The sequence below is a fragment of the Callospermophilus lateralis genome, chromosome 3, assembly GCF_048772815.1.
Source record: "Callospermophilus lateralis isolate mCalLat2 chromosome 3, mCalLat2.hap1, whole genome shotgun sequence".
Lineage (NCBI taxonomy): Eukaryota > Metazoa > Chordata > Mammalia > Rodentia > Sciuridae > Callospermophilus > Callospermophilus lateralis.
Genome location: NC_135307.1, coordinates 144,509,320 through 144,531,466, shown reverse-complemented (window position 1 = coordinate 144,531,466; position 22,147 = coordinate 144,509,320). Strand labels below are relative to the sequence as shown.

General features: G+C 39.3%; 1 protein-coding gene and 1 pseudogene across 1 annotated transcript in view; one reads left to right on the top strand and one right to left on the bottom strand.

Annotated features, from left to right (window-relative positions):
• The window catches only part of Igf1r (insulin like growth factor 1 receptor), a 292,619-nt gene that overhangs the window by 194,364 nt on the left and 76,108 nt on the right, over positions 1-22,147 (top strand). The gene's annotated exons all lie outside the window — the stretch shown is intronic.
• LOC143394255 (adaptin ear-binding coat-associated protein 1 pseudogene) lies at positions 1,343-2,256 on the bottom strand (annotated as a pseudogene).

Sequence of the window (22,147 nt, the reverse complement as noted above, 5' to 3'; positions counted from 1 at the left end):
AAATGTCCAGCCATGGCTTCTGCAAGAATAGAGCTGCCTGGAAGGGGAAGCAATGAAAATTATGGACCCAAAATTAGAAAGAGTTAAGAATGGAATCCAGGAGAAACAATATATTTTCAAACTAAATATAAGGATCCCCCTTCAGCCAGAATGTAAATCTCCAAATAGGTGCTAAGGGAAGTAATTACATCCTCCCATCTAATTCTCAAAATTGCCCTTTAACAAACAAAATAGGTAGTGCCCATTCATCTGAGGAGGTGAACTGTCTTCACAGCATTGTAAAAGGAATGGCAGGGCAGAGGGAAAGGAAAGTGAAGGGAGAGCAACTTGCTTTTAAGATACCCTAGCTAGCGGGTATCAAAGTCCAAGACAAAACCTGTCACAATAAAGCTGTGACTCTCTAACATCCTTCATAAGTGACAATATATGTAATAGCAGCTTTCTATTGAAGAGCCAGATGGATTGAAAAAAAAAGTGCTTATGGAAAGGGGTCAGATACCCAGGCAGCAAAGCAATGTGGGTACTGAATAAGACTTAAGTGCTTTCAACCTCTCTGTTCTACAGATCAGGTTAAAAACACAACTCTTCAAATTAGGTCAAATAAAGGGGTGAACATAAATTAATGCTGTGCTTCAAATGCAGCAGTGAGATGGAGCTGCAAGAAATTAAACACTTCTATGGAATATAACTTGGAAAGCACAGCCCCTTGAACTTCCTCCATCCCAGAAACATCCAAAGATGTCAAAGATGTTGCACTATTCAATAAACACAACAGTAGTGATGCCACCAATACAACCCTCTTATCATAGGAAAAGACATGTAAACACACAAGAGGGCGATGGAGCTGCACCTAGCGCTGGATGTTCTTTGAATAGGACAAGCCTGGAGTCTATACAGAAGAGACCCAAGATACCCATCTTTCTCCAAACGTACCCTTATCAAAATTCTGAATCTGTAAATACTGAGGTCAGCCCATCCACTTTTAGAGTCTTGGGTTAGTGGAAAAGAAAGTTTCAAGGCTTTGTCTCCCCTGAAATTGTAAAATAGGGTTTCACAAAGAGGCACACAAGGATCATGAGATGATTCTAAAATAAATTCAAGAATTTAAAAGATGGAGAAAAATTTTACAGATTAAAGGTCATTTCCCCTCAAAAAGACACTGGTCTTTTGAACCCTGCATAGCCAGCCACAAGTATAGTTAAGATCTACTGTTCTCCTGCATTGGTAATCACCAGGAAATAACAGACACTCTCTTGGCTGTATAGCAAGTAATGACATAGAAGAGTGACATAAATCATCTTGAATATAATGGAAAAGCTATGAAGAAGATTGTCCATTAATTTTGGTTTGGGGGAGGGAAGGGGTTCCTAACCTCCCTCACAGATTGGTGCCCTCAACGTCATTTTTATTCTTCAATTCTGTCCTTACTGTCTTGCAATGCCATTCAAAACTGGACCCAGTTGGATGGCTGTGGTGCCTGGTTTGGAACTGAGCTGGATGCAGTACTAAAGTCTCCCCACAAGTCATTGCTTGCAGAAACTGGAGCTGGTGCTGTTGTTGTGACAGGTACAGGAGAATCCAAATCTAAAAGGATATCTGAATTACTACCTCCATGGTTAGATTTTGGAATAGATGGTGGAGTAACATGATTACTGATGGCAACTGAGGAAGATGGTGGGGGAATAGTGACTTTGCCTCCAGGGGGAGGAGGAAGTAAACTTAGGCCCCCAGCTCCTGTAGTCCTGGGCTTAGAAGCAGCTCCTTTCTTGGTTGTAATGTTCCCAATACTCAACTTGAAGGTCTGTCCTTCCTTGAAGCCTAGATCCAACTTGGGACGAGTATCCATTTCCTGAGATCTTTGGAAATCTCAGATTCCTGCTTTACCCACTTGAAGTGATCTTGCAAGGAAACATTAAAGTCAAAGGCATCTCCCCGATCTGTGAATCCAATGCCAATGAACGCACTTCGACCAGTACCATCCTGGATCCGAATTACAAAGTAGCGGCTAGAATCTGTCACTGTCTCCACAGCAATACCAGGATATTGTTCTACTGGTGCCAGAGCAAAGAGCTCTCCTGAAACTTTATCTTCGAGTTTGATATAGGCAATCTTTCCTTTTGAAGTAATTCGGAGACGACCGGTCCAATCAGGTTGGTCTAATTTCCAGTCAGATGCCCTGTAACCGCGGTTGGAGGCCCGGACGCTGACGTCCGGCTTTACACACAGCACAGATTCCTACTTCAACTCGGCCGCCATCTTGACTCCGCTCTTATATTTTTCAAATAGTGGGGTTATTTGAAGTACTGACTATGAAGAAAATGATAATATTTGAAGTATAGCAGCTTCCTCTCAGATTTGCACAGCTGGTCAGTTTGCAGAAGCAGGCCATTCCCTGATCCAGAGAAAGCTGTGACATGGTGGCCAAAGCATATGAGGCTACTATATAATGAGCAGAATCACAGTGATTTCTCATTGCTATTGTTTGGGGAGTGGTGAGGGGTTCTGAGCTCTGCCTACTTCTGTAATTCTAGTGGGGGCCTTCTGTGCTGGAGAGTCCTAAGCCATTAGGACTCTTGTACCTTATTCAGCAAACATTTGTGGGCAGGTGCTCAGCTCTGGGGGTACGAAAATACAAAGCCATAGCCCTCCTTCAATGAGGACAGTTGTAGTCTTCCTGACCCAAGGAGGGATTGTATAACCAGGCAATATTACTGGCAGGGTCCAGGGTCTTCAGAACTGCAGCTTTTCCATGGTATATCTATAACTTTGTGGCCTAGACAAGTCACTCAATTTTATTAAGCCTTCTTTTTTTCTTCCTCAAAGCAGAGAAAATATCCAGGTGAAAGGCAGATGAAATAGCATACGTTAAATGCTTAGCACTGAGCCTGACTTTTAACTGTGCAATAAATACCAGCTTATACATTATCATTACATAGATTACTATTACATAGATTACTATTACATAACCTTTTAGAAGAAGTAACCCTTCTTTAACTATTGCTAAGTGCAAAAGTTATCGAACTGTAGCATACTTTACTTACATGAATCAATGTGCTGAGTTATTTTAAGTTTGAAAATAAAGGGTGGATTGCTATCCAAATATAAAGAATTGAATCCAAGCTCTAAAAGGATGTTTGCTGTTCTTTAGCAAAATACCATTCTTCGTAAGTTTCATTTAATCACTCCACAAAAATCTAAGCATCTGTTTTGTCCCAGGCATTATGCTTATATTGGGTGTGAAACAGCAAACAGAGCACTTACTTTCTGCTCACAGAGAGCTCACTGTTGGGCAGGGAATGTAGACATTCCAGGATTAGAAATGCAATGGTGGGCATAGAGGGAGAAGCCTTCAGTACAACCTGCTGTGTTTGTAATATTACATGTTAATTTGGAAGGTGTTTCCATCTAAAAGTAATGATTTCCCCTTTATTTTGCAGTTAACCCCTTTCTTTGTAGTCAACAGGAATCCTATTCGTTTGGGGTATGAAGTTTTGTAGTTAGGGAAGAGAAGCATTTTACAAGAGAAAGTACAACTGGAGATGATGTTGAAGAGAAAATATGCATTGGATTTGTGCCTTGACTTGTGCATTAAGTTGCTTATGAGAGTGTTGTATGAAAGTGGAAAGGTACTGCTTTAAAAAGGCCTCCAAATTTCAGGATAAGCCACTTTGTGAAGATTTGTAAAAACAAAAGTAAATACTCAAAGCCCACAGCTCTGATCTTCCATCTAGACCTGCACTGTTATAGAACTTTCCGCCTTGATGGAATGCTCTGTATCTGTCCTGCCTAGTATTGTAATCACCAGTGCACACGCAGTTGTGGAGCACTTGCACTGTGTGTGGCTAGTGCTACTGAGGAACTGAATTACAGATTTTATTTACTTTTAAGTAATTGAAATTTGAATGGCCACATATGGCTTGTGGCTAACTAGCAGTACAGATCAAGACACAGATTAACTAGCAAAATACTTTCCTTCTAAAGAATTTGTGCGCTTAACTAAGTCCTGTACTTTTCTTTTCCTGTCATATTTAAGGCAAATAAAGGGGATGTGCACATTTTTTAAAAATGCAACACCATCACTTAGACCAGCTGACTAATTGCATACATTTTTAGGTTGATGATGGTTATTAGTAACTGCTAAGCACTCAAAATGACCTAAGAACTCTAAGACAAGCACACATTTTCTGTGAATACTGTGGGTTAACATGCAAGGGGAAATGGTTGAGAGAAAACAACTAAGAAAGACTCGATGGTTCTATCAAGTGGCTGGATATTCTGAAGCTTTCATGGCTGTGAAAATAAACTAGACTTTAAACATTGTGGAATAAAATTGAGATTCATTTGAAATTTTTTAGTTCAGTTTTTATTTCTTCTTTTGGTTTATTTGTGGGTTTTTTTTTCCCCTCAGCTTTGTTTCATGAGATTTGGAGAATAAAGCCTGGCTGGTCAGTTTCAATTTTATTTAAATTCATTTTACCTTCATTCCTTCTAATCTAGCAGAGTCCTGTGATGTATTGGGATCAGAGTGCTCTGGGGAAACATCGAAATATAAAAACATTTTCATGAAAACATTTCCACTTATATTTAATTTTTCTTTTCAATAGAAAAATATTTCCAACTTAATCCTCCCTCTCCCTCTTGAAATGAATTTCATGCTTTAGAATAACATCAATCCACCCAAGTACACAAGGACAATCTCAGTCATTTAATGTAGATATAAAGAGTCAGAGAACACTAGGCTTCAGAGGCACAGTCTCTGCCTTTCAGGATGCTAATAAAATTCTTGGGCAAGGCCCTTGCCTTGGCTCTTGGTTTTCCACTGAGCCACACAGCAAACCAGCACAGCATTTAACTAAGGGTCTGTCACGGAGAGATCTCATTCCATCTTAATCCCCATCGTTATCCTTATCATCATCATCGTCATCATCCTAGTTTACCTCTGAAACATAGAAATTTCTCCCAATGCTAGTTGGTGTTGAAACTTCCTCTTTTTGAACTTCTTCTAACAGCTATGTGGGAAGGTGTTAGAACATGCCATAGAGTTGCTTGCACTTTTCTTGATGGAAGAAGGCAAGTGAGCCCCTCTCAGTGGCAGAATTCTACCTTCACTTGATTTTTGATTTGGTTGTTTTTTGCTTAAAAGGCCATTCAACTCATTAGGAAGCCCAGCCCCAGGGTTACATGAACCTCTTTTCTTTTACAGGAACAGGAGAAAGCCATAACAAACAAACAAAATGTCTAGATAGAAATACATCCAGTTTGAGCTCTGCAATATTATCATTCCAGTTACAAAGCCCACATGCGCTGAGATCTGTGTACAAATTCAGCACATTGACCTGCATAATCATAAGCAATGTATTGACAGCAAATTTCATTTCATTTTTGTAGCAGCCAGTGTGGTAGAGTCTACCAACATTGCTTTATTGGTGAGCGAACAGAAGCCTGGAAAAATAAATTGTTATACTCATACACCTGGAAGGTGTAAGGGACAGGACTTGAACTAAGAGAGAGCTGGTTTTAAAATGTATGCTTTTCATTTCCTCTACTGCCTCTATAATTTTTCCACTTGGATATTTGAGAAAATTGTGTATTGCTTGTTTTCCCCCAAGAAAGAGCCTAGTAAAATGAAATTTTCCAGTTTGTAATGTTTTTCCTCAAAGGGGGCCGGGGAACCCTTGGGTTTGTAAAACAAGAAATGAAAAATAACTTTATTGTATCATAATTTAAATCATAATTTAAATTATGATTATTGTAACCTTACACATTTTTCAGTGTTGTGATATCTAGGACTTTCCATTTTAAAAATAGAGTCACTTTTTAAAACATAAAGGTCACATTCTTAAGCGCATGATTCAGTGTGTATAGATTGATTCAGTTATAGGATATATAGATCAAATATAAGAATGCATATGTGTGTTAGAATGGATTTCTTCAACAGGAAGAAAAAACTGGCAAATTGAGAAACTCTATTTCTGTTGACCTTTCATATTATATTTTTGTGTAGGCAAAGCAGCATGCCATGCCTGGGTTCTTGGCCGCATGACCACATGGTATAGGTTCTTGAAGTAGTGACTAACCCTAAAGTCCAAACTGCATGAGCAAAAACTTTTGAAATGTTACATTATTTCTAAACACTTAACCCAATTTTAGTGGCTCATATCCAAAAATTACTCAAAACCATGGCTTGGACAAAAGTCCAAACACTGTGCAAACCGTCCTAGTAGAAGTTTGGATCTTGGATCTTGAGTATGTCAGATACTTAGTAGATAGTGAACTCCATGAGAACAGGAGCCTGGCCTCTCCAGAGGATCTCTCCAAGAGGCTCATATTTGACAAACTGAGGAACAACCTGATGACGAAATACAGTGAAGCTTTTTGTAAAGCTGAAACTACTGCACCAGTTTTTGTATACTGTCCAGCGGAAATCTTTCCAACACATATTCTGTACTACTTTGCTTCTTACTCTAGTGAATGTCATTTAATCATTTCTGGCCAACTTGGGAATATCAGTGAGCATATCTTGTGTTGTACATAATACAGTGATACCCTCCAGGCAGAAAGGGAGGCAGTTTGCCCTCTGCTGTAAGTTTCTTGTGCTTAGTGTGTTCTTATGATCTAGGTTTATCATTTTTATGTCTCCATTTCTGTTTAATAGACTTACTACAGTAAGAGAATCTGTTTCCATCAACTTCTCAGGAGGTGACTATTTGCTTTTTCCTCTTTGCTCAAAGTACTTTGGAAACCCTGCCCTCAACTGGGAACCACAGGCTGAGGGAAGGGCTGGGACAACGCCTGGCCTCCTCACGGTCCTGGTTGACCTCACAGGGCAGACATTCATTCTGCAGCAGTTATTTTGACTTTAACTTTGGTGGCCTTCTCAGGCCAAGAACAAGACTATGATATTTGTAAAAGGCTGACTAGAGCCCCCCGGCGCCACACACCTTCCATGGACAGCTCCTGCCCTGTGGTGACAGCCAGCGCATGCCCAGATGCTGGTGCTGTGGGCAGATTAGGCACTGTAGACCTTGGCAATGACAACTCCTCATCTAGGTTAAATGCAATGCCAATCAAAATCCCAACGGCATTTCTTGTAGAAATAGATAAAGCAATCATGAAATTCATATGGAAAAATAAAAGACCCAGAATAGCAAAAGCAATTCTAAGCAGGAAGAGTGAATCAGGAGGTATAGCCATACCAGACTTCAAACTGTACTACAGAGCAGTAGTAACAAAAACAGCATGGTACTGGTACCAAAATAGGCGGGTGGACCAATGGTACAGAATAGAGGACACAGAGACCAATCCACAAAATTACAACTATCTTATATTTGACAAAGGGGCTAAAAGCATGCAATGGAGGAAGGATAGCATCTTCAACAAATGGTGCTGGGAAAACTAGAAATCCATATGCAACAAAATGAAACTGAATCCCTTTCTCTCGCCATGCACAAAAGTTAACTCAAAATGGATCAAGGAGCTTGATATCAAATCAGAGACTCTGTATCTGATAGAAGAAAAAGTTGGCTCCAATCTACATATTGTGGGGTCGGGCTCCAAATTCCTTAATAGGACACCCATAGCACAAGAGTTAAAAACAAGAATCAACAAATGGGACTTACTCAAACTATAAAGTTTTTTCTCAGCAAGAGAAACAATAAGAGAGGTAAATAGGGAGCCTACATCCTGGGAACAAATTTTTACTCCTCACACTTCAGATAGAGCCCTAATATCCAGAGTATACAAAGAACTCAAAAAATTAAACAATAAGAAAACAAATAACCCAATCAACAAATGGGCCAAGGACATGAACAGACACTTTTCAGAGGAGGACATACAATCAATCAACAAGTACATGAAAAAATGCTCACCATCTCTAGCAGTCAGAGAAATGCAAATCAAAACTACCCTAAGATACCATCTCACTCCAGTAAGATTGGCAGCCATTATGAAGTCAAACAACAACAAGTGCTGGTGAGGATGTGGGGAAAAGGGTACATTTGTACATTGCTGGTGGGACTGCAAATTGGTGCGGCCAATTTGGAAAGCAGTATGGAGATTCCTTGGAAAGCTGTGAATGGAACCACCATTTGACCCAGCTATTCCCCTTCTTGGACTATTCCCTAAAGACCTTAAAAGAGCATACTATAGGGATACTGCTACATTGATGTTCATAGCAGCACAATTCACAATAGCTAGACTGTGGAACCAACCTAGATGCCCTTCAATAGATGAATGGATAAAAAAAAATTGTGGCATTTATACACAATAGTGTATTACTCTGCACTAAAAAATGACAAAATCATGGCATTTGCAGGGAAATGGATGGCATTAGAGCAGATTATGCTAAGTGAAGCTAGCCAATCCCTAAAAAACAAATGCCAAATGTCTTCGTTGATATAAGGAGAGCAACTAAGAACAGAGCAGGGAGGAAGAGCATGAGAAGAAGATTAACATTAAACAGGGACGAGAGGTGGGAGGGAAAGGGAGAGAGAAGGGAAATTGCATGGAAATGGAAGGAGACCCTCATTGTTATACAAAATTACATATAAGAGGAAGTGAGGGGAAAGGGAAAAAAAACACAATATGTAGTGAGGGGGAGAAATGAATTACAGTAGATGGGGTAGAGAGAGAAGATGGGAGGGAAGGGGAGGGGGGTTAGTAGAGGATAGGAAAGGCAACAGAATACAACAGACACTAGTATGGCAATATGTAAAAATGTGGATGTGTAACCGATGTGATTCTGCAATCTGTATACGGGGTAAAAATGGGAGTTCATAACCCTCTTGAATCAAATGTATGAAATATGATATGTCAAGAACTATGTGATGTTTTGAACAACTAATAATAAAAAAATAGAAAATGAGGACACTAAGTGACAGACAAAAATGACTTTTTATACACATCAGTATTTTTTTGTTCATTAAATTGGTTGATGAAAAAAAAGTACTTTGGAAAGAGATTTCCAAGTGTATTAGAATTGTATGAGACAGGGGCTGGGATTGTGCCTCTGCGGTAGAGCACTTGCCTAGCATTTGTGAGGCACTGTGTTTGATCTTCAGCACCACATAAAAAATAAATAAATAAACAAAATAAAGATATTGTGTCCATGTATAACTAAACAAATAAAATAAAAGAATTACATGAGAGAGTATTAGGCAGCAACTGAAATCCAGCTTCCTTCTGGTACTTGTCAATACCAAAACAACAACAACAAAAAAACCCCACAAATGTGTGTTTGTTGTAGATTGAGTACTGTAAAAGTAAAATATCACTCTATGAAAAGTTCTTCACTTGGTTTTTTTCTTTTACTAATCTCCATCCACCAATATTGCTGTCTCTTTCTATGCATCTCGGTCTTTTGTCTTGTTCACAATATGATAGCTGCTAGAATAATTTAAATGAAGGTAACACATTCTCCCACATTGAAGCTTAACGCTGAGGTCAAAAAAACTGTCTTCAAATCCATGTAATTCCCACTGCTATATATGGTGAAGCCCTCTACCCCTAGTGTTTTAGCCCCCACAGTATTTTAGCCCCATACTTCCTTGGCCTTGCTTTCAGATAAATACCTTAAGGGACTTTTTAAAGCAGTTTGTTGGGGATCCTCCCCTCCTCTCCTGCTATTAGCTCTACTCTCCTGGTCTTTTCCTTGGTGTATGTCAGTCTTAGTAGGGAAGCCCCTTATCAGACCTTCAACATGCTGTCACTTAGTGCCACCCCCAGTTAAGAGTCCTCTTTGGTCTGAATTTCCAGATTAAGTTCTCCCTCTAGGGAACATCAGCCTTATACCATCTATTCTACTGAATACCTCTCAGCTGTTGGAGTCCTTGCATATGAACCTACATGATTTGGGAGGTAACATGGTATAATAGAACCTGAATCCTGGGATGAGGCCAAACTAAGTTCCTGCCCTACCTTCAATCTTGGGGTTCTCTGACCCTGCACAAGTCAGGCAAGGCTTTTCATCTTACTTCCCTGTTTCTGAAAAGGAACTTTTGTAGCTGAGCATGGTTGTGCACACCTGTAGTCCCAGCTACTCATGCAGCTGAACAAAAGAATTGTTTGAACCCAGAATCTGAAATCCTGCCTGGGCAACACAGTGAGATTCCCATCTCAAAAGCAAAATTAAAAAGGAGCTTGTGTCATCTCAGTTTAATCAGAGAGGGACAGCACAGCTCCTGGAGCCATGCAGGGACTTAATCCTGGTACTCTCTCTCCTTTTCTTTCATTCACACCACCTATATGGGGCACATGTACCTAACAGAGTTTTGTACATTCTTTGACAAAGTTCTTGTCTGTTGCAAACCCCCAAATGCTGGGAAACACCAAAGTAAAACTAGTAGCCTTTGCACATCGTTTGTGGCCTTAATTTTCCACTATTCCCCAGTGAGGATCATTTCATTTGAGGCCAGTTTCTGGGGGGAAAAGTAGATCAAGCTTTTTAGAGGAGAAACCTGACGAATTCTTTTTATTGCCTTCGATACCACATAGTGGTGGATCAGGAAACTGTCAGGCTGTGATGCTTGGAAATGACTGCTAATGCAATGAGATCTTTGCTGTTGAAAAATTTGGGTCTATTTTATGTATAATATTCACAACACAGAAGCATATCTATAGCAGAGAACAGAAAAAGTACATGTCTAGATTGGAAAAATACACTTATGACTACCTTTAAAACAAAGAGAATTGTTATAAGTATCTGGGAGAGTCACATATAATTTTCTGTTGTACATTTTGTTGACTGTTTGTCTGCATCCCTCAACCATCTCATTTTCCATTTTCACCCCATTAGAGGATAATCTAAGATAAATTAAATGTTAGGCAGTATTTCAGAATGGAAAGACCCTCAGCATCAATGCCCAGTTCTCTATCAGTCTGACCTCTAACAACAGTATTTCTTTGGGAATCATCTATAACAAGTAGAGGTTTCTCTTGTCTCTAAATCAGAGATTTACCTATTTATGAAACTGTCAGTGATGTTATCTTGTTCAGGTGGAAGGAACACAAGATTAAATATGTAATTCAAAGGAAGGTTTTTAAGTTTACTGATGATTACCAAAGATTGGAATGTATAACAAAGTTTATGTACCATTGGTATATATCTTTATAGCTCAAGAATTTTCTTTCAGTGTAGTTGGTGATCATGCTATAAGTTGCTTTCTTTTCCTTTATGAACTTTCAAAAAACATTCATTTTTAAAAGTTTTTAACTTTTTAATTTGAAATATTTCAGTTTCAGACTTGGGAAAAAGTTACCAGAAAACCAAGAGTTCCTGAACATCCTAATTGTTAACATCTTTCATAACTATGATACAGTTATCAAAATCATGGAGTTAACACAGGAACACTACTATTGATCTCCAGACTGTGTTCACATTTCACCATTCCCCTTACCCCATGCTCTTTCTGTGGTCCTAGATCCAGGAGAGGCTCCCATCTAACATTGTTATACCTTCTCAGATTCTTGATTCTCAGACATTTTCCTGAGTCCTCCTTGGTCATTTGCCCCCATTATATTTTTCAATAGCACAGACCAGTTATTGCATAGATTGTCTTTCCATTTGAGTTTGTAGACACAACTTCATGATTAAATTTGAATTTTACGCTTTTAGCATGGAGGTCACGAAGGTTGCTGTGTACTTCTGAGGGCACCATGTTAGGGGTACATGATGCCAGCATATTTCAGTTTTGGTGATTTTAACTTTGATCACTTAGTTAAAGTGGTTTCTGCTATTCTTTTTATTATCATTATTATTTTTATTTTTCCTTTTGTAATTAGGAAGCGCCTTTAGGGGATAGATACTTGAGACTATGTAAAACATGCTGCTTTTCATTATCCTTTCATCCCCCAATTTTAACTTCCATTGCTATGATATTTGCCAAATGGTGATTTTCTTTTCTTTTCTTTCTTTTTAATACTTAGTTTAATACTTGTAATTCTCCTCTTAGGACTTCATGTATTTTTTAAAACAAGAAACAAGACTTTTAAAATATCAGTGGCAGGTCCCCTTTTATCTGGGAGGACAATTATGAATGACATGAAGCAGAAAAATATGCAGAAGCCCAAAAAATCTCAAATATGAGTGTTATTTGAAATGTTCATGCTATTTTTCTTTACAGAGGAAGTAAAGGAGAAGGCAGGAGATCTTAGTTGCCAAAACAGTCCCGTTAGTTTTAGTCCTAGCTGTAAATACTCTTGCTTTTGAGAACTCTGAGGCACAGCTCTGACCGGAATAGGTTAGGAAGGCTTATCTCCCAGCACAAGACATTTAATTTATAGTATGGCGTCTTAGTTCTGCGCTTTTAAAGCTATAATAGAAAGAAGTGTTCAAGGTATTGCTGTCTCTTTTCAATTATAACCAACATGGCAAACAAGTTGGAGAAAGCCCTATATTTATTTAAATTTTAACAGTCCCAAATCTAATTGGTGTGAAGGATCCATCATTTGTGTGTGTTTGTATGTGTGTACACAAGTAGTTTTTGAAGTATATATATGTTTCGAAGGTGAGGCTGCTCAGAATTCATGATATCACATTCTAAGAGTTATACTGTGTTTGCAGCTTCATTGCAAATATTTTAGTTGGCAGCAAAACAAAATGAGATAGGTAAAGTTTGTAAAGTTTGTTTAGAGTGTTATTTCTAGATCTAAAATGAGAAAACAAGTACCCTTGTATCCTTTAAGATGCTTGCAGATGGAGGTGCCATTGTGGGTTAGGAAATGCCCTGCCACCCCTTGTTGGGCGCCAGCTGGAGAAAGGCTGTATGCTCTCAGGTCCCTGCAGGGCCGCCTAGGCTGCTTGACTGCGCCCTCCATGGTGTGCTGGTCTTGGAGCAATGGGCTTTTTGGTGTTGAAGAGTTGATAGAAAACTGACGTGAGCTTGGGTGTAGCTTTCCAGTTTTGGAAAATGGTTGTTTTAATTCTTTAATCCTGATATTTGAAATGCATAAAAAGTTTGTCCTTTTTTTTTTTTTTTTTTTTAAACCAATCACATTGTCTAAACCCCAGTTTCTCCACAGAGGATCGGTTTGGTCAGTGGACCCATCCCTTGTGGGGAACAGCTGCCATTGCTCACAACAGGGAGAATTCCGGATTCTCATGGTCAGAGATACATTTTATTTTGAAGGGCAATTATCTCAACCTATTTCAATACACACTGTTGTGTCTTAAAGAAAACTTGAATTTTAGGAAATCAGCAGTCCTGGAGTTGTAAGAAAAGGGTGCGTTCGGTTTGATTGTAGTGGTGGTGTTGCCATGTTCTCGGTTGGAGGCTGCTCATGGGGTAGATAACTTCTCCAGGTCACCCAGAGAGGTGCTAACACACTTACACGCATGGCACAATTTAAAATGAAAGTAAAAGATGCAAATGTGCTTGCAAAAGAAACGAATTAATATGGAATAAGAGCAACGTGTTCGCAAATTGAACTCAGTCTTATTGTTTTATGTTACCGCCCCATTGCTAACGCGATGTGCTTAGAACCTGAATCTCATCAAAACAGTGATGATGCTCAAGTCGCCCGCAGAAATACACCCCTACCCCATTCCCTGTCGCCATCACAGGGGACACACATATGTCCTCATTCCTTGTGTAAATGCAGATCTTCATTCCCTGGTATCCGATAAATGCAAATCCTCATTTAAATCCGTAGCACACTCATTCTTCCTATTTTGTGGAAAGTTTAAGGGTCTCTTCAGTTTACTTTCTCTTTACCTTCATTAAAATGCAGTAAAGCAGGGAGTTTATTAATAGAGATCCCCGTCTATAGAGGCAATTTATTGAAAAGAAGAAAGGCTTGAAAGATTAAAATTCATCTTAAAAGACCAGAAACAGACTTGTTATTAATAACTTTGAAAATGAAAATTCAACATCTGATAAATTATTTCAGAGCAGTGGTTCAGGCGTGTGGTAGGTAAATCTTTGTCTGGTCATCAATTATAGTGATTTCCTTGCATCAGTTCCAGAAAAATCAGCATATTCATGAGTGCTGTGGTCTGTCTCAGACCTTCAGGAGCCATGAAATCTTCCTGTTGGGATGAGAGGGACTGTTGGCCGTCATGTTGGCAGCTTGAAGAAATGAGAAATTGATAAGCTTGGGAGAGGACTGATGTCCACTTATTTGCTCCCATCATTCTGCTTTGTGAACATTTTTTAAATCTACTAAATGTGTGGTCCTTTTTAGAAATTCCTGATATATTGTAGAAGTGTGTGAGAGAGTTTGTTTTAACAAATAACTGAGGTCTTGTTTTTCACTTTATCTGGTCAAGCAACATTGCTACACTTTTCTAAATGCTTGAAATCCTGACCAATGAGGCTGTTCCTCAGTACTCCTCTCCTTTTGTGATGGGAAGACAAGGAAGCAGATTCCCAATGATGCCTCTCACAATGGAGGTTGGTTGGTTTGTTTGTTTAATGGAGGGATTATGAATGTTTTAAAACTTCCTTGTGCCAGAAGAGAGAAAGAGCAATAACCCATTCTAAACAACTTCGGGAATGTATGATCCATAGGCATTAAGTTTAGACAACAGAAGACTCTTTCTGGACCCCATCTCTGTGATTTTTTTTTTTAAAACAAATTTGGTTTCCTTAATTAAGATCTTTCTTAAAGGTAAAACACACTGAGCTAATTTTTAAGAATTTTCAATTACATATTAATAAATATGAAGATTTATAACTTTCTGTTGAAATATGTGGATTGGAAAATCCCTGCTGTCTTCACACTCCAGTCTCTAAACCCCCAAGAGTCCCTTGCCTGATTTTTTATTTCCTGTTTAGGCATTCCTGTCTTGCTCATGCCCTTCCATCCTATGGTCTTCTCAGTTAGAAGCATTCTTGTCTTCCTAGGACATGAATCTTTATCTATGTGTACATCTCTTCTCCTTGTCTGACTACGGAAAGGCTCATGCATTTCTGTGAGTCCTCATGTGCTTAGCATGCCTTACAGAGGTGCACTCAGGTATTAAATGAACAAATATTTAATTGATAAGAGCTTATGAAAAGAAAAGCTCTTTGGCATTTTTTTTAAATGCCATCATGATTAAATATTGTGTTTAATCATGGTGTGGTACTAATTCTGTGCTCTACCAATTTGTATGAATTATGGCATTTAAAGTAGAAATAATTGAGAAATATTCAGATATGAAGCACAAAAGTAAGGTTTCCACTTTTTGTTTGTCTGTCTGTATTGCTTTTTTTTATTAGTTGCACATGACAATACAATGATCTTGACATACCATACATTTGAATCAAATGGGGTATAATTTCTCATGTTTCTGAGTGTACAGGTTGCAAAATCACATTGGTTATACAGACACGTATGCACATACAGCAATACTAGTGTCTATTTTATTCTGCTGCCCTTCCTATCTCCCCTTCCTCTCCCCTCCCCTCCCATCACTTCTCTCTACCCAATCTAATGTGACACATTTCTTTTTCTTTTTCTTTTTTTCCCCCCTCACTTTGCTTTTTAAAAACAAAACAAAACAAAACAGGGCCTGGATGTGCTGCCCAGGCTGGCCCAAGCTCCTGGACTCAATTAATCCTCCTACCTCAGTCTCCTAAGTAGCATGTATTATAAGTGGGACCATTAAGCCTGGCTTTCACTTTCTAAGTAGCCAAATTCGTTGTTTTTTGGAGCTTTTGGTGGACCAGAATGGCCCTGACACATTTTTAAGGTATGGAAAGGAGCCTCTTGCCATCTGCCAGTGGTGTTCACTAGTAGTTGTCTCCTACTTATCAGCTCTGTCTTCCTGGCAAAATCCATCCTCTCAGGACAACTGTTACCATAATTATGGGAATGGTTGAAGGAATCTTTGGGGAGGGGTTGCAGGTGCCCTAAAGCATAGTCATCAGAAGCATCTACCCTGAAGTTTGATCTCTTAGGTTTGAATTCTAGCTCTGCTTTCTACAATCTTTGTGACTCTGGCCATACCACTCTCTGTGCCTCTAGCTTCAGTTCTGAAGATAGAAAAATAGCAGGCCCTCTCTCCTCTGGTTTTTGGGGAGATTAAATCAGACAGTGCATGCCAAGCTCTTAGCACATGTAGCAATGAATGCCTCATAAATGGTATGTTGGTATGTGTCTTACTACTAATAATAACAGGCAGGCATTGTTTCCTTCCCTGCTGGTACCTTCAGGTTTGTTCAAATTGAGAGAGAGAGAGAGAGAGAGGGAGAGAGGGGGGGAGGGAGAGAGAGGGAGAGAGAATATGAATGAATGAATATGAGAATTGTTTTCTTTCTTTCTTTTTTTTTTTTTTTTTTTTTTTTTGCAGCTGGGGGTTGGTGGTGTCTACCAAGAGCAAGTGTGGCCTTGAAGAGAGCTAAGGCTTATTGTTAAGTTAAATTATGTCTTTGGTTATTCTTGGGGAAAACCAGCAAAGAAATGAAGCCAGAAGATTGTGCTTCACTCTTTTCCTCATCCCTAAAAATAACTTTTCTGATTTTTATTATTTTCCCTCTTTATTAAAGAGGGAATTGTCATCAGTTATTTATTTAGTAAGAATTCACCATCAAAACATAGAAGAGTAGTTACCCTGCAGGAAAACCCCTTGTTTTATTTGATTTATTTGCTTTCCATTTACACTTTGCCTAATTCCACAGAGAATTTAAGGCAACTTTCAATTAAAACAAAAACAACAGCAAAAAACGTTATGGGTAATATAGGACCCAAATGGCCAAGTTAGTAAGATGACTACACCACAGCAGAAGGAAGCTTATTCTTCCTGGAATCTGACTCCTCAAGAATTCTTGGCAGCCAAGGCATAAGAAGAAGCACAGTAAAATCTGTGTTTGTATACACACATGCTTCCTCCCCCCACCTCTGTAAAAAATTCAAGGGCTTTGCTTTTGGAAAGTTTGTTAAGTAGTAGGCTAGGGTTAAATTACCATCTCACCCCACCTGTGTATAAGGCCCTCTGTAGGGAGCTGTGAGATGAAAATAAGGAATAGTGTCACTGCCCTCAAAAAACTTACAGCGTGTTTGTCAGGAGTCACATAGTGATGAAAATACATAGGATTCCTGCCACCAGTTTAGTGTACACTAGTGGATGAAACAAAAGCATTAAACATTAAAAAAAAATCTATTTTATTGAGATAAAATGCATATAACTTAAAATGCATTGTCTGAACCATTTTTAAGTGTACATTTCAGTGACATCACATGCATGCACAATGTTGTACAATTATCACCACCATCCACCTCCAAAACTGTCTTCATCTTGCACAACTGAAGCTCTGTACCCAGGAAACAGTAATTCCTCCTCCTTCACTATTTTTTTGGCAAAATAGTAAGGGAAGCTGGGCTGGGGTTGTGGCTCAGTGGTAGAGCGCTTGCCTAGCACATGTGAGGTTCTGGGTTCAATCCTCAGCACCACATAAAAATAAACAAATAAAGATATTGTGTCCAACTACAATTTAAAAAAAAAAAGAAGAAGAAGAAGGGGAGGCTGGGGATGTGGCGCAGTGGTAGAATGCTAGCCTAGCATGCAGGAGGCCCTGGGTTCTTTCACCAACACCACCAAAATAAACAAACAAACAAAAATCTTTGTTTATAAATGCAAAAGTGATTGATGCTTTAAAGGAGATGAAGATGATGCTGTAACATCACATGATAGGGCAAACAACAGTGGCACCTACCCAGAGGGGATGGTCAGGAGAAACCTCTTGGGTGTGAGGACAGCCTATAGGCAGGTCATTGAAGCACCTCAGGGCAGGTAGGTAATGGAAAGAGACAAAAGCCAGGCAGTAAGAACAGTGAGAGTGAAGGCCCTTCCTTCTAGATAAAGAAAGGAGCCAATGTGGTTGGAGCAGGGACCACAAAGGCAGAAAACATGTATATCTGTGTATCCCCATCATTGATTTAGTAACATCATCCACTGAGCAGCCCTTTTAGAACCTGGAGTACACATAGCTGTGTCTCAGAACTTCCAGAAGGCCTGCACCAGGAAATTACAGAAATATTTGCTGAAGGGATGAATGATTCCATCTTCCTTCATAAGGCTCAGAGAGGACTAGGCAGTTGCCATGCTCCTGACATCCTCCCATAGTAGTGGCCTTGAGTGATGGGGTAAGGATGAAGGAATGTTTCCAAGTCACTGGTACACAGATGATTTTTTTGTAAAGTAAAAGCAGTGGGTTCTAGATACTGGAGGTGCAAGTGGTGTAAGACCTGGACATTCATTAGCTGCCTTGTCCTGGTAGTATTCCTTTTTACCTTCATGCCCAATAGCTGGCCCAGGATCCTATACACAAATCCAATGTTTTAAGTAACCTGCACATGTTCTTGTTTGCAGCTAGGAAGTCCAGCTCTTGGGTGTTGGAAGAGATGCCTTTGACTTGGGAAATAATAATGGCAGATATTCTTTCTTAGTTCTCAGATAAGCCTCCAAGTAGCTCCTGAGGAACCACTGCCTTCAATTAGCCTCTGAATGAACCTGATAGTGGATAACTTTATTGCATAACTTTATTGAATAATAATTTAGCATTTGATTTAGCATTGCCCACTTATTTGAGTATTTCAGGATACCTGTCCCAAATGTTGGCATTCCCCACATACCTCCATCTCAGCCCAGTAATTAATAAGGGGCATACTTCCTCAAGTCTTTCTTTTGGGTTATAGGAAAACTTTACATTTTCAAAGAGGAAGGGGTTTGTACGTCTTGGCTAGTACCAGAGACTGTTCATCTAATTCATGAAAAAGTTGAATAAAGTCATTTAGGAGCAACTTGTATTAGGATTTTTTTTTCCTGTTTGTTTTTGAAGAACCAAACAACGGCTTTTGAAACGTAGAAAATTCTTTTCTTTGTCTAAAAGGAGCTTGCTTCCTGATGGAAGTTTTAATTTCCATGCTTGTGAAAGATTTCTTGGCATACTTTAAAAAGTGCAGTCTGCGCATGACCTCAACCCCCTCACCCAACCCTCAGTCTGTACCTACATTCCAAGGACCCCTTAAAATAAAAACTGAACTACATTGAACTTTCAAGTGATGTCTTGGGTAATCTCATGACCACCTTATTCTACTTAAAGGTTATTTCTTATTATTTAAGAACAGCACTGAAAAATTGCAGTTCTAAAGCTGAGTTAATCTAAAATTTGTAATGTTTTTATTTGAGCAGAGGTGAAATTTGAAATACTTTAGAATCCTATCCTTTGGTTTTCTTTCCTTTTTTTCTCTCTTAGCCATATGGCCCTCTACCATGAAATGAAATCTTCTATGGATCTCAACAATATGAAACTCATCATAGACAATGCTCTTTGTCTCCCTCTTTGTTCTCTTAAGGCCCGCTGGGGGATTAGAGATCAGCAATTCATAGGTTGAGACTCATCATTCTCTACTCATGCACACTAAGATATGAGCAAGCAGAGTTGCCAGAGCCAGGACTAGAAATCCAGTCTAGTGATCAAATAATAATAGCAGCTAATATTTACAGAGCACCTACAATATGCTGGGAAATGTACTCAATAGTTACCTGGTTTGCCACATTAACCCTTGCACCAGTAGCACAAGGTGGTATCGATTGTCTTTTGTGTGTATTGAGGAACTGAAGTTCCTTTGACCAGCAGCAGCTGATAGTGACAACTTCTAACTACCGAGTCCATGTTCTTCTCAATCCTTAGCCCAGCTTATTCTCCCATACTTTGTCTCCAAAATAGACCTTGAACCAAAGCATCTCAAAATTTTAAATGCTGACTCCCTAAAACCCACTTTTTAAAAAAGTAGACAAGACAGCCACACAGACATGACTTGGGTCCTTAAAAATGTGGCCAACTGGCACATAAATGGGTGTAGTCTGTTTCTAAATTGTTGCTTTAAGTTTTGCCAGCATAACTTCGGAGCTGGTAGTTTTGTTTGCTTTTTAATATATTTTTGACACTACTTATGTGCAGAGGAATGGTACTTCATGCCTTCATGTCTCTTTCCCAAGGAGGCAAGCTGAGACTGTAGAGGGGCCACTGTAGGGAATGTGCACCTACAGGATGAAATAGTCCCAGTGGGAGGGTTTAGGAGTCAGTGACAGTGTTATCATGCTGGTAGTTTTTTGTTTTTTGAATAAAGTATTTTGCAAATACATGGACATGTGACACAGCAACATTTTCTATTTTTTCCTGTTTCTGTATTTCCAATGATAATTCTCTCAAATATATCTTCAATAAGTTTGGGATTAAGTTAAAGATTTATCTTTGGATAAATAGATTTGTATTATTTATACCTATCTCAGTCCAGTGAAAAGATATAGAAGGAACATCTTACATAAAGGAAACACATTGATAGATTCTTTCTTTTGACACCTTGAGTCATGTACTAATTTGCAGATTTTTTCTGTTCATCAGAAAAGCAAAACATCTTACACAGGGGCAAAAGCCATGTGTCTGCTGTACCTGGTTCCCTGTGCCCTGTGCACCCTGAGACTTGAAAGTGAGCCAGAATTTGAAAATATCGGATTGGGATGATGTTGTTTTTTAAACACCTGGCTAACTTAATATAAAATGTTTACATTTCATTCTTCTGGCATCGGGTTTTCTATGTGGGTGGTGGAAGATTTCCTGTAAGTTTTGCAAGTTCCAGAGCAAGGATAGTTGTAATATGTACCCTCTGTGGTCACAGTAAGAGGAAGGACAATTTCTTAACCTGCTGTCGTTACCACATGTTTAGGTAGATGCTGTCTGTTATAGCATCAACTCCCAAACTTTTTCAAGTTCACAGGTATGTTAATGAAAATGAATAAGAATGGTGTTTTTAGGAATTCCAAATATTGAATCTTGGAGACAGATCATCTTTTCTCTAAATGTGTGCTCTGGTCGGAATTGCTGCCTAAAGTACCTCGTGGGTGAAACGGATATTTCGAGCATGACTGAGCTTATTAAGAGCCCTGCGGCGCTTCCTCTACTGGGGTTTAGAAATTTCAAAGCATGGGGGTGGAGAGGGGTGAGGAATTATGGGCATGCAGTGTGGAGAGGGCAGGAGGATGGAAGTAACAGGTTCAGAATGTATCATCTGTGCCCCTACAGACTCTAGCGTGGGCTGAGAATGTTAATTTAGCAAGATAAGGTCTTCCAGTCTGTGAAGCAGGAGAACGTGGACTTAAGGAAAATTTAGGTGCTATTTATTTAGATGGGAGTAAGGGGAGTGCCGCTGGGCAAAAATGCATTTAATAGGCTGTACTTAGACTGGGAGAAGTATGGTTGTGAAGTTAGGGACAAGCACAATTGGGAAGGAGTACATTCAGTAGGCAGTTTCAGAATTGAAAAGTGAGAAAAAATCCATTTGAAAACTTACAATAATATTAAAGGAGATGTGGGTTGTTTATGAAAGGGGTTGCATGTTTATAAAGGTTGAGAAATGCTGTTGTTTTTAGAGACATAAGGTATGGGGACATCATGATGTGACAAGAGCCCTGGGCTCAGAGACTTGAGACCTAGCTATTCAGCCCAACTCTTGTGTGCAGTATGAGTTTTGTAGCTTCAGTTCTTTGGACTTCTCTTTCTTCATCTGCCAAATGAAGACATTGGACTGGATGCCTGAGTTCTCAGGTTGCTTTCAGCTCCAGAATCCTGTTACTCCTTCCTTTGGACATTCATCTCATTTCAAAGATGCTCTCCAGCTCCTCAGTGAAGCAGAACAAAGTGATCGTCGTCCCCTCCTTCTTCCTCCCTTCTCCTTCTCCCCTCTCCCAGACCTTAGGTTAGAGGTCCTCCTGGGTGAATAGGGGAAAACAAGAAGTCTTTCCCTTCTTCAGAGTGCTTCATTTAACAGCGTTGCACAGTCTGGCTCACACTGCAATGAACAAACGCTGACTTCAGCCTTTACCCTGGGTTTCAGGTCACTCTGATTGTTTGCAAAAAAAAAAAAAATTGTTGTCCCTTACCAGTACTTGTTCTCTCAGTGAGTAAAACGCATACACATCCCAAGGGATGTTGCACACCAGTTTGCAAGCACTACAGCTTCCGCACCTTGGCCTCTTGGGCCCTCTGCTCTAGGATGAGGATGTTCTGGTATCTCATGAGACAGCAGTTGTTTTGACATGAGTTTCAAGGAAGTTGCTACATCACTTATTCCTTTGAAGAAGGGGGGGAAAGATAACTCTTTAATATTTTCAGATCCTTATTTTCAGGTTGAGTCCAGAATTTTGGAAAATATTTTTGAAGAAGAG